This window comes from Suncus etruscus, chromosome 13 (assembly GCF_024139225.1).
Source record: "Suncus etruscus isolate mSunEtr1 chromosome 13, mSunEtr1.pri.cur, whole genome shotgun sequence".
Taxonomy (NCBI): domain Eukaryota; kingdom Metazoa; phylum Chordata; class Mammalia; order Eulipotyphla; family Soricidae; genus Suncus; species Suncus etruscus.
This window is the reverse complement of record NC_064860.1, coordinates 77,329,023-77,343,242: the sequence shown is the minus strand read 5'-3', so window position 1 is coordinate 77,343,242 and position 14,220 is coordinate 77,329,023. Positions and strand designations below refer to the sequence as shown.

General features: G+C 33.7%; 1 non-coding gene across 1 annotated transcript; it reads left to right on the top strand.

The window, feature by feature from the left end:
* The first annotated feature begins 13,725 nt into the window (after positions 1–13,725).
* On the top strand, positions 13,726–13,832 carry LOC126026741 (U6 spliceosomal RNA). Its single transcript, XR_007501962.1, has one exon. It is a non-coding gene; the product is annotated as a U6 spliceosomal RNA (small nuclear RNA).
* Positions 13,833–14,220: the final 388 nt, after the last annotated feature.

Sequence of the window (14,220 nt, the reverse complement as noted above, 5' to 3'; positions counted from 1 at the left end):
TAGAAAATTACAAGGATTAATCAGAGAGGATCCAAAGAGTTTAAATATAATGGATTTTTAGATCAATGTAACCACTTTGACATATAAAGACAAGTACATATTCCATTATACATTGCTCCAAACATAAAATGGTTTACACAAAGAGACCATAATAAGGCATACAGCAGAATGGGAGAAAACTTTTTCCTAGCACTTACCTGATAAAGGTTCATATCAAGATATATAAAGCACCTGTAAAAAGAATACAAAATGAGGAGATGAATGGAAATTCCCTTAAGATTTAAAGTGTTCAGTAGGAGTCTGAAAAAATATCCTCTTTACTTATCATGAAAATGCAAATTCAAACAACGATGTACCATCTTTCACAATTATGTTGATACACATAAAAAGAAACTAAAGCAATCTGGAATGGATAAATGGAAAAAAGCCACATCTGTCTAAGGTCTATGTAATGCCAGGGATAAAAATTTAAGCCTAATACATACAAGGGATGCATTCAAGATATTTGAGTATTTCTTAACCCCAATCTTTCTCTTTTTTTTTCTTCTGGTTTTTGGGTCACACCCAGTGATAATCAGGGGTTACTCCTGGCTATAAATTCAGAAATCGCTCATGGCTTGGAGGACCATATGGGACACCATGGGGATCGAATCACAGTCCATCCGCGAAAAAGGCATATGCCTTACTGCTTACACCACCACTCCGGTCCCATTTTTTCCCCTTTTTTATGGCAACTTTTAGAAACCAAAATAATAAATTATTTAATTTATACCCCTATTGATTGTGTCTGGTTAAGCTCAATAGCAATTGTATACTGCTTCCTTCATGTTTATCACATTCTTTTTACTTTCCATATTTTCACCTTTCTTTTTCTTATTCATTGCTTTTCTTTAACTCAATTCATTGAAATTTTGTTGTATTCTATTTCTAACAAAAACTACACTAATTATACAAAGGCAAATATATTTACAAATCATATTCATTTTCATCATATGTTTCTAGTTCATAAGTAGTCAAACAAAAATTATATCTGAAGTTATATGAAAGATTACTGGACTACACAGTCAGTATTGTTCAGAGCTTGCTCTAAGTTCTGTGCTCAGAAAGCATTCCTGGAGGGACTTAGAGGACCATATATAGGGTTCTTTGGACTTGTTTCCAGGTTATCTTGCATGCAAGATAAGAGAGCCTAACCATTACAATCAGCCCTAAAAAGTATTCTTAGTCAAATTCTTCAATTACCCTAGCCATTCAAAAATCTCCCGTTAAGGGGGGCAGAGAGATGGCGCAGCAGTAGGGCATTTGACTTGCACACAGCTGACCCAGGACAGACAGTAGTTCAATCCCCTGGCATCTCATATTGTCTCCCAGTCAGGATTGACTTTGGAGCTCATAGCCAGGAGTAACCCCCGAGCATCACTAGGTGTGGTCCCCCAAAAATGTGGTCTCATGTTAAAAATCAACACTATAAGTTACAAGATTTTTTATATAACAAAAAGAAGCTATAAGAAGAAATACACACTAAGATGTATGTCCATGTGCATACGAAATAATTATCATTAATAGATTGAAGGACCATTTATTATGCATGAGATCCAAACCATCAGGTCAGCCATATATAAGGCAACCCCTTCTTAAACCTTTACTATCTTCACTGTCCATGAAATTCTTATTTTATCTCTTACCTCTTGATATATCATTATGCTTTAGAATATTATATCTTCATTGTGCTTCCTGAATTTGGTTTTTTCACCACCCACACATTTTGACCACTAACTATTTTTATGTTTCTAAATTCAAGCCAAATAAAATAGATTTATGCTACCCGCTTTACCACATATTAACTTGACTACAGTAATTCACAGAAGATATATCTATGCCTTTTAATGTATTTTAATAAAACATATAGTGGTAACATTGTTTTTATATAGTTATTGTGTAATCAATGTATAAAATTTTTGTTCATTGATATTCTTAATGGATAAAAATATGCATCTATCTACACAAATAATATAATACCGATAAAAGATAAAATCATGCTGTTTGCTAAGAAAACATATTTAAAACTTGTAATTCTTATTTTAATTGAAATAAATCCAATGGAGAAAGACAAAACAGCATAATTTAATTTATATCTAGATTATAAAACAACAATCCTGAGAAATGACTTGGACATAGATAACAGATTGGTTCATAGCTGTATTATTTTATCAAGCGAACTGAACAAATATTAATTGAAAATCTGGGGGAAATGAGCTTATCTAAAATTAATATAACTATTAACCTACCAAATAAGATAAACCATATTTTGAAATTTATTTTTTACTTGATAAAGCTGAATTAATTGAAAAACACTACTTATCCGATTTTGAACCCTAAATCCTATGCAAATACATCAGTAGCAAGTTCTATATAATTATTTTCTATGAAAATTGACCTGTATATTTTCAACTTGTTCTATGTAGTTGTAATTAATATTGTATTTTAAGACAGATGTGAATAATACAATGTTATAAATTTGTAAATTTTTACAAAAGGTCATCTTGATTTTAGGAAACTTTTTAAACCTTTAATGAGTTTTCTGTGAATCTCTAATAAGGAGAAATTATGTTTTATAATGCTTTTACTCTTATCAACAAATATGGTATGGTTGCTTGTTATTTAAGTTTTATTAAAATTTTTCTCAATCTTGTGTATTCATTAATGCTGTATAAGCCATCTAACATATTCCATTAAATTTATTCCTTGGCATTTGTAAAGACAAATATAATCATTTTATATTGCTTTTCTATATTTTTCCAAACATTTCATGTTTTGTACATATAAATTTAATTTTATTATTCATTTCTTATTATATAGTCTGTTGTTAGCATGACAACTTATTATTAGTAGGTACATTCCTATATTATATATTTTCCATTCCTGTGTTTATAGTATTTCTGACATTATACACAGAATTGAATTTTAGTTTAATTGTTTTGTATTTTTTGGCTTAGTTTTCTAGTCTGACATTCTTAGTCTTGTTATTATTACATCAATGTAGGATACTCTAAAGTTTATTTTTACCTACTTTATCTGGGTTATCAACTTATACTGCTGATAATTTTCTTTTATTACTTACCTTCTTTTGTATCAAGCAAGTACTATAACACTGTACTTTTCTCAAGCATTATCTTGAGAATTTACATTCTACAGTTATTCTTTTGGCTGTTACCATAGAGATTACAGAAAGAAATCATTTTCTAATCTATAAAAAAGTAAAGGATAGCAGTTTAGCTGCTTTCTTTTTTCCACTTGTGCTATTTTACAATACTAAAAAAAGTCAACAACAAAGGCCTGAGGCAGCTATATTTAAAATGCCTTACTTGGTGTGTATTTGGGAACTCTGGTTCTAAAATGATCCTTAATTATTAAATTGCTTCTTTTTAACTATCTTGTGACTTTATAAGGAACAATCATTTTCATTCTGAGAATCCACATAAACCTTCTGTATAAAAACCCTAAACTTTGAATCTCCATTTGTCAGAAGACTACATCTGACTAGAAAGAACTGAAAAGAAAACAATTAAAAAATGGGCCAAAGAGTGCCAGAATGATAGCACAGCCGGTAGGGTGTTTGCCTTGCAAGCAACTGACCTGGGACAGACCTGGGTTGGATCCTGGCATCCCATAGGATCCCCAAGCCTGTCAGCAATTTCTAAGCGCAGAACCAGGAGTAACCATTAAGTGCTGCCAGTTGTGTATCTCCTCCCCCCCCAAAAAAAAATGGGCCAAAAAGATGAACAGAAAAACACTCAAAAAATATACAGATGGGTAAATATATATGATAAATTACTTCACACCACATCATGATTGGAATGCAAATCAAAACAACAATATTAAATAACAATGACACTAGTGGGAATGGCACACATAAAAATAAACTAAAGTAACATGAATATGGAGAGGACACTAATTTCTTTGTATTATAAATATCAACTGTCCTAGCCTTTTTGGAAAATAATATGTTCATTTCTCAAAACAAGAAATAATTAAGCTTCCATATGACCCAGAGATTTTACTTGTAGTTATCCATATATAGGGAACAAATATGTACTCAGAAAATAAATTTGCGCCTATACATCTGTTACTTTCCTCCCCAACTTCCTATTTCGCTCACCTTGAGAGGCAGAAGGGGAATTCAGGGGTGTCAGTGAGAGGCTTGGCTGGAGTAGGCAGCATGGGAGATAGGAACTAGGTTTGAGATGCTGGGCAGCTGAAATAGGCTGCTTAAAAGGTTATGAGAGAAGCCAGACTTGTTGTCTAGGGTCTTGAATAAAGTGTGGATCATTTCATCGGTGCCACCCTGAACCCTCAGACCCACCGGCCTGAGAGGATTGCAGGCTAGTGGCCCAGGCCAGCAGTGAAAGGCCTCTCCATCCATCCATCTCACCATCATCCAAAACCATCTAAGACTCAATAATTAATATGTTTTTCAACATACACTCATTGCAGTGCCATTTGCAATAGCCAAAATTTATAAAATTTATAGCCATATTTATGTATATAGCTTATATAGCCAAAAAGTATAGCCATAATGTCCAAGAATAGATGACTGAATAATGAAAGATTGCCACATATACACAATAAAACACTATGCAAAACAACTAAGGATTAATTCATATAATTTGCCTCTATGTTACTAGTTCTATAGAGTGTCGTGTTGAGTGAAATTAGATGAAGGACAGACACAGTCTTATCTCTCATGTATAGAATGTAAAGAAGCAATGTTAGGGGAATGTACAAAGAAAACAAACTTAAAATTAGTTTCTGTTGAAACTACTGAACAAGTGAAAAGGGAACACTGTGATAATGGCCAGAGATAAGTGGACACTGGTGAAGTATGTGGTGCCAGAAGTTTTAAATATGAAAACATAACAATAACAGCTTTGTAAACCACAGTGATTAAAATAAAAACTTTTTTAAAAAGAGCTCTCTCCCAGCAGAATCATTGTATTGTGTTTCTGACTCTGCTATATAAGTCCAGCACACTCTGTTGTAGAAAGCTAAAACACATGTTATTGTTCCAGATTTTTTTCATCTTTTCTTTCCTCTTTAAAAAACAGATTGTAGTTTTCTGGTTTTTGAAAATATAGACTGCTGCTCAGAATTTATTCCTGGCCCTTTGTTCAGGGATTACTCTTAGCAGTGTTTGGGGACCATATATGGTACTGGAGATCAAATCAAGGTCAACCACATATAGAACAGGAGTTCTACCTACTGTGTTATTCCCAGGCCCACTTTTTTTTTTTATTCTTTATAAATAACACTTGCATATGCTCTCACTTGCTATCGTGTTGTTCTGTACTTACACTGATTACTGTACTAATTTCTTGTCTTGTTCCCAATTAATCATTTTTCTATGAATCTTTTACATAAATTACTATGGAGATGACTTATAAAGGTGATACTGTTTAATTGCACACTTTGAGAAATGAGGAGGATCCTACTGCCAGTAACAGTTTTGCCTTTGAGAGAATTCTGAATCCCTGCAAATAAAATTCCACTATGCTATAAATATGTACTCCTTCAATATAAATATTCTCCTTCAATGCACTTGTTCTTTACAATACCCACCCACTCACACACACATACACACTTTCCGTAAGAAAATTCTTCTATTCAGAGAATGTTATGTAAATTGTTCAACATAGTATTGACAATTTTGAATTGCATTTCGAAATTCTTTCGAAATAAACTCATTTTTATGTATATGAAATAATCAGTTGCCTAGTTGAGGTGAGTGCTCTGTATTGAATGTAAGGTCATGTATATATACTTTCAGCATTATTGCACCGAACATGATTATATTTTTAATAACTTTTAAAAAATTTTTGTTATCTTTATCAGTTGTTTGACTCTGATAGACCTATGCACGATTTCATTAAAATTTAATTGTATGAAATTTACAATATATGTTCCAAAATGTATGGGTAATTTTGTATAATTCACTATTTCATAGCTACTAAAAATAATTACAGAGAATTTCAAAAATATGTATTTCCCATTACCTCTATTATTCCTTCAAATGTTCAATTACATAGTGTATAAATATATGTATATATGAGAATTTTCTTCTGTTCTACATGATTAAGCATATATTTATTTTCAAACATTTTCATTAGTTTTATATTTATACTCTTTTGTGAGCAGTGTAAACTGATTTAAATTTCAAACTACTTCGTTAAATTGATCATAATGGTTTTTATTTTGTTTTTACTTTTTTAATATAAACTCTTTATATAAGCACCATAATAACAAACATGATTGTAGTTGGGATTCAGTCATTAACAGAACACCCCCCTTTGCCAGTGCAACTCTCTCAGCACCAATGTCCTCCTTCCTTCCCCTCTTCTACCTGTATTCGAGACAGGTATTGTATTACAGTTACATTTTTTAAGCTTAGTAGGCTCTTCTTTTTTTTAAAGGATAAGAATTTAAAAAAATAATAACAGTGTGAGAATTTCAATTGTTGTTGCTTGCATAAGCCCAGCAAAATCTGAGGAAAATGAAAAAAAAAAAAAAGCCTTAATATAAATACAAGGAGACCTTACCCCTGAAGATTTCTGGTATAAGACCAACTCTGGGCTCCAGGCATACTAGGTTGTCTAACCCCTGAGTCATTCTCTGTGGTCCCAGTAAAATTTTTCCGCAAATTATCTGTTGTTGGTGTCAGGTTTCTGTAGTTAAAGACTGTGGTTTCTGTGCATTTCCTTCATTGAAGTCAGGATGATGTGTTGCGTCCTCTAGTTTCATCTCACCATTAGATGTGGAGAGTCCTGCCCTGGAAAGCAGGTTGTTGATGTTGCTAAGTCACCTGGGTTGTTAAGAAGAACACTCTTTGGAATAAGTCAATACTAGGACACTAGGACAGAAGTAGGGTTTCCCTGGTAGAGGTTTGCTTCCTGGTGATGTTATAGACTATTGTGGTTTTTTCCATATATGGTGCAGAGGGGTATGGACAATGCCCATTCTTCTGAGGCCTGCGCCAAGTCATTATGCCAATGTTCAGGGTATAAGGCCTCACTGCATTACAAAATTTGTGTTTTCATCTCTATTAGATAAGAACTTGTTTGCATATGTAATATTTTCCCATTTTAATGAGCCTATGCAAAAGAGGAACAATGCCACAAGGTATTATTGGTGCATCTGGGGGCCAAGAGAATGAGTCCAACAATCCCCATAACTTGGTTCTAACATGAAATCTAAACAGAGAGACTCTTCTACCAGAATTCCTTATTGAACAGATCACAAAGAAAAAAGAAAAAATATAACAGTGGGCAAAATTGTCACTATATAAGAGAATATTTACAAAAGGGTTATAGCTGTTAAGGAAATACATCTAAAATATTCAAAGGAGATATATATATGTCCCTTTTATGTCTTTAGAAATAATGGGGGGGGGAGGGTGTTGAATCCTGAACACCATTTTGGTCTGTGATTTGGCCTTCTGGAGTCTGCAAAACGACTCCCTGCAGTCCCATATCAGGAAACGTCTTTAAATGGGGACTTCTCAGAAACCGAGTATGGTAGCAAGCACATGTACACAGTTAAGGAAGGTGGAGAATAGGAGGCAGATGAGAGTAGATCTTCTAAGGCTGAAAGTCTATTTTTTCACTTCAAGAGCTGGTTGGCTGCTGGCTTGAGTGGGGATAATGATCTGTTTCATGAGGAGCCAAGAACTGAGGGTAAATAAGGTTAAATGTAGGGTAATAGGCGGTAGGAGTGAGGGAGTAAAGGACTAGAAATGAGTGTGTAAGGTGGTGAGCGGGAGGGGGGGGTAGGGAGGAAAGTATACAACATAGACATTCTGTATATAGCAAACATAGATTAAACCCTATGATATCCTATTTAATTATCTATACTAGTGCTCAAGCGGTTTGAGAATGGACACTGATTGGAAGGAAAGTTGCTGCAGACTTCCCCAAGTCAGCAGGGTGGGGTTGGGGAAAGCCTGGGGTCCCCTTTAAACTCCTCCCCTGCACCCACCTCACTGGCACCCTGGGCCAGGAATAGCTCCGGAGTCCGGGAGGAAGGAGAGGGAAGCTCTATAGCCCCACAGCCCCAATAAGGTTGGTAAAATAGTCTTTGGCTGGAGCCTTGCTATTACTCCTCATGCCTGTGAAGACTTCTGCTCCCAGAAGAGGAATGAGTTCCTTAATGGGCTGGAAGCTGGAAGTTCACCAGCCTTCTCCCCACAAAATTGATCATAATGTTAATGCCACATCTAAGCTATATTTTTTGTTTCCTTTTGGGGGGACACTCCCATGCCACTCAGGGGTTACTCCTGATTATGAGTTCAGAAATCGCTTCTGGCTTGGGGGACCATATGGGATGCCCAGGAATTGAACTATCATTCATCCTGGGCTAGCACCAGCAACGTAGATACCTTACCACTTCTGCCACCACTCTGGCCCCTAAGCTATTATTTTATGAGCGTACCTTCCTTACTCCACTTGAACTCTGATATTCCTTCCAGAAATATTTTTCATAACCAGGTCTCTATGTTTTTGTGGAAGTCCATCCAACATTGTATAAGTGTCTTTTGCATTTGAATATGCCATGGTATTCATTATGTTCTGTCTTTTATCCCTGTGTGATGTGGCTTTATTATTTGCCTTCCCCTATTGAATTAAGTAACTTGTTTTATTAATTCAACTTAATCTCTGGCATACCTTCCCATGTACATACAACCTTCTTCACTTGGATCATTCTGTTCTATAATGTACGTTGTTACAATTTAGGTGTCATTTTTCTCAGCCTTGTAGATTCTGACTTAGAAATCTAAGATCACATTCTCCTCTAAATCAGCATAAACAGCAACCTTGATTTTCACCTATCTTTGAATCATAGAAATGATTAATAATCAGAGTTATACAAATTTTTAATTGTGTTGCCATATGATATATATTTACTAATTTGTACATTTCACCAGTTACATTATGATTTGGGGAAGCCTTCTTTAAGGAACACACACACACACACACACACACACACATATATATATACATATATATGAGTTTTTATAAATAGATAGCATCTTTGCAATGACTTAAATGGATTTTAATAAATAGGTGAGTTGGTGAATTTCATAATCAGCATTATTATAGTTATAATTAAGCTGTTTGATAGTTTTTCAGAAGCTATTCTTAATTTTTTTTCTTTTTCTCTGCTTCTTAGGAGTTGAACACTTGTATGCTTCTTCCCCTGAACATTGTTTTTCATTGTATCACATGTTTGCAGGAATATCATATGACTTTGCAACATCTGCACAGGAGGCCAGGACCTGGCAATAGTCTAGCAGCTGCTTGTCAGCATTTGCTTATCCAGAACAGGTGTATCTAAGATAATTCCTTAATTGTACTTTCTGGTGAGTAAAATCTTTTCATGGTGCTTTCACTCATCCTGGCTTTGCTACAACAGCTGTAAGTTACTTGTAGTATCAGGAACAGCATATAGCGCTTTTGCCAGAATCCTAAAGGCCATGCCTGGTGCATGTGGGACAGAAGTGCTTTAAACTCCAGGCATACCTTGCAAGCCAATCATTCTACACCACTACACTATTTCTCTAGATCCCAAGTAAAACTATGTTGCAAGATGCATTGCTAAATTGAAAGTACCTGGATACAGAAGTTTCAGAATCATAGATGCCTTGAAGGGGGTGGGGTTGGGGGGACCAGATTAGTAATTTAGACTCATAACGTGCAAATTTTATCTGTCCAGGCCATTACCCCGCCAAAAACCCCTATTTGAGTAGCTTCCTCTATTTATATTCCCTAGCAACAATATCTTTTTTTATTTTTTTGGTTTTTGGTTTTTGGGTCACACCCGGCAGTGCTCCGGTGTTACTCCTAGCTCTATGCTCAGAAATCGCCCCTGGCAGGCAGGGATCATATGGGATGCAGGGATTTGAACCATCGTCCTTCTGCGTGAAAGGCAAATGCCTTACCTCCATAGCAACAATTTCGAATTATGTATGCACAAAACTATTAACTCTTTGATTTTCTTTTAACAGTTAGTGTACAACCAGGTATAGAACTCAACTTATCTCCTTGTAAGTGTTTCATCTTCTGAAAATGAACTTCCCTGAGTTGAATTTGCACTTAAAGAACAAACATAAATTTCAAATAAAACATAATCTTTTCAGAATGCTTGTCCAATGTAATTAGAATAGAATTAAATAAATATATATTTAATCTAGCAATTCTGCTCTTTCTACATGTTTGAAAATATGGTTTGATTAAAATAAATGTTTGGGGACAAAAGAAACTAGTACATGTGAATGAGTTACTTATCTTGCTTTCAGCTGACATCAGTTCCAGTCATTAAACCAAAAACAGCGATGAAAAAGTAGAGTAAAAACCCCATTTGTGCAAAATACAATGGAACTCCCAAATATTTAGTGTTTAATAGACCTTGCTAGAAAATTCTGATGGGAAAAGTTTATTATAGCTACTAAAACACACAACTATTATTTTCATATTTAATATACACATAACTCATTTTAGATTTTCTTGAATATATTTCAGTAAGCCCAAGAACATATTTCAAAAAAATATGATTTGAAACGTATAGATTCAAATAATTTTAAATATAAAGCATGGTGAGAATGAATGAGCAAAATTAATAAGTTTTTGTTGTATTGTAGTAAAGACAGGTGTAGATAGAATTATAAGAATTAGTTTCTAGTTATGGTACTATAATTTATAAGAAACATCTTTAAAATTAACATTTGTCCAAATATTCTAATTTTGAATTTTACTTGGACACACAGCTAAAGATGTTTCTATATTTTCAGAAAATACTTTACTACCACATGCTTATATTAATTATTTTGAATTTTATGACACATTAACTAACCAATTTCTAACATTTATAGTTGACAATTCAAATAGGCCCTATAAATCAAAAAATGAGTGTTCCTCCCAGATTACTCAAAATATTCAGCCATAAATCCCTATTCTTCTTTTCCTCATCAGAAAATATATGAATAATAAAATTCTTCCACTTTCATACTCTGTGCTCTATTTCTTCCTTATTCAAATGAATAAGAGCAGAAAAGTTACAGTTGACATTTTTTGTGTAACTTGTACACTTCCATCCTTTGCATCATTGTGTTATAATTAAAAAATTTAACACTAGTAGGATACATATATGAAAACAGAAGTTCTACAGTTTAAGAGACTTGTTCAAAGTCACACACACAGATTAAATTAAACATGAATTTAAGGTAATTTCAAATGTTTACATTTTTCAGGGGTATTTGAAAGCATGTAATAAAGAGCTAAATTCAGACAAATTATTAATGCTTGCATTATTAACATAGTAGTTATGTAAACTATTATATGTATAATTATTTTATGTAAATGATTATAAACACTAACAATTTTCTCTAAATATCTATTTTAATTTAAATTGTATTAAGGAATTATAAATATTATTCAATAATTAAATTGCTACCATTATTAAATTATAAAATTGTCATGATTAGGCATATAAAATATGTTTGAATACAATATATTTTTGACCACTTAGTTTGAGCTAAGAGTGGGAAGGAAAAGAAATTTAGTTGAAAACTACTTACTTATCTTGTACTCAAAATTTTCTTTCATGGAAAAGACCTGTCCGCACACTTTAAAAATAACCTCAAATTCAGGGGCCAGAGAAGTGGCACTAGAGGTAAGGTGTCTGTCTTGCAAGCGCTAGCCTAGGACAGACTGCAGTTCGATCCCTCAGCATCCCATATGGTCCCCCAAAGCCAGGTGCGATCTCTGAGCGCCTAGCCAGGAGTAACCCCTGAGGTCAAATGGGTGAGACCCAAAAGACCAAAAAATAAAAATAACATCAAATTTAAAAGGAACAAAAATATTATATTTATATTATATATATTTATATATTATATATTTATATATATATAAATTATATATTTATATAATTTCTTTTTTTTTTTTGGGTCACACCCGGCAGTGCTCAGGGGTTATTCCTGGCTCCGTGCTCAGAAATTGCTCCTGGCAGGCACGGGGGACCATATGGGACGCCGGGATTCGAACCGATGACCTTCTGCATGAAAGGCAAACGCCTTACCTCCATGCTATCTCTCCGGCCCCAATTTCTTTTTATTTTAATGGGAATAAGGGGAGTGTGAGGATAGGGTCTCATCTGGTTGTACTTAGGGCTAAACTCTGGCTGTACTCAGGGATCAATCCTGAAGCCTCACAATTAAATACAAGTGCTATTATTAGCAAAATTTAATCTTATATACTTTAAATCAAATATTTACATTTCACAGAAGGTAATTGAGCAATTGCAAATGTCATGGGCAGACATTGTTGTTCCAAGTTGGTGAGGGTCTTCCTTCTTCACATTGGTGGATGTAACAATTTTATTTGAATAATTCTGTGAGTTGTACTACCTAAAGTAATTATCAGATAATAATACATATTTTGCCTTGACTTTTAACTGGAAGGTATATTTAGTTAGCGGTTCTTTTGCCCAAAACAAAGTTGAAAGGAAAATTTGTGATTAGGAAAACTTGTGATCATGATAATAGAAAGTTCACTATCATGCTTTATGTCTAGCCATTTTACCTAATGTTGATATAATAAACATGCATTGCATGAACTGTCTGTTTTATCTTCAAAGAGAGAGCATATAGGAATAAGTTGTGGCAGCCTGATAGCTTCCTGGTTAGTTAGCACTGATACTTTATGGATAGTATTATAAAAAAAATAAAATGTCACAGTTCACTAGTTAATTGTTATTAACTTAGACTTGAGAAGGGGTTTGGGTAAGGAAAACAAAAAAAAGACCCAGCTAATTAAAAGTTTACAAGATGCTGTATATTTTCTTACAGAAGATACTTATTTATCTACAAATAAAAATGCACATTGTAGGGGCCAGAGTAGTGACACAAGTGGTAAATTGTCTGTCTTACATGTACTAGCCTAGGAAGGACTGTGGCTCGATCCAGTGGTGCCCCATATGGTCTCCAAGCCAGGAGGCATTTCTGAGTGCATAGTCAGGAGTAACCCCTGAGCATCACCGGGTGTGACTGAAAAAGCAAAAAAAAAAAAATGTAGATTGTGCTCAGACTTATACATTAATAAACAGAGATGAAACAGGAGCAGCTACTTTTAAAATGTAATGGTTGAAAATAAAGAAATACGAATTTAAAACTCAAAATACTTTTGTTATAGAAGTACCATTAGATGTACCATCAGATGCCAGAGTACCATCAGATGTTGACATTCCCTAATTTCTTTTAATAACAATATTAGACATTGTGTGACACAGCATAGAAGCAAATTGAGCATTCAATAATTAATACATTCAAGAAACATATGGAAGAAGTGATTACGTATTTAAATAAATAAAACATGTAAAGTATCAATAATACTTTTATTTGGTTGCATATTCAATTATACTTACAAACATGTAAGGTATGTAAAATAATGCTCATATTTTAATCATTTGACTGTATAAAACACACAATTATAGACATTCAAATTTTCATAATGTGGCCAATTATTTGTACATGAATTTACACTTACATATGTACACTTCACTGTAGAATTATGAATTTTATTTTTCATCTTTGTAGTTTTTGTCACTTTCTGTACTCATTTTAGTGATGAATATTTTAATTAATTAACTTTCCTTGCTTTTTTAAATAAAATTTAAAAAATTGTGCTTCCTTCAGCAGCACATATACTAAAATTGAAACGATACAGAGAAGATTAGTATGGTCCCTGTGTGAGGATGACACGCAAATTAAAAAAATTAATCACATTTATTTTTTTATCCTCAATTATTTTTACTTGATTCTTTCTACTAAAATTCCTAACTGGTGGGATTGGGGACATTTTTATGAGGTACTTCTTGGAGATAGTCTTCCTATAACGTCAATATTGTCCTCAATTAGTTTAATGTTTGGATTCCACAGAAAAATTTATTTCACAGAAAAAAATTATTCCTCGAAACTACTTTTCAATCTGTCCTCTTAATCTTATAACTATAATTAAAAACAATCTGCTTTCATAATTCCACAGTGGTGACCATTGGTTTATGGTAACCCAGGGAAACTGAAGATACTGAAATATTAAGAGCAGAAAGTGTGTAGAGCTGAATGCAATAGAGTCTGGATCTCAAGGGAATAATTTTTTATATAGATACTCCCTTTTT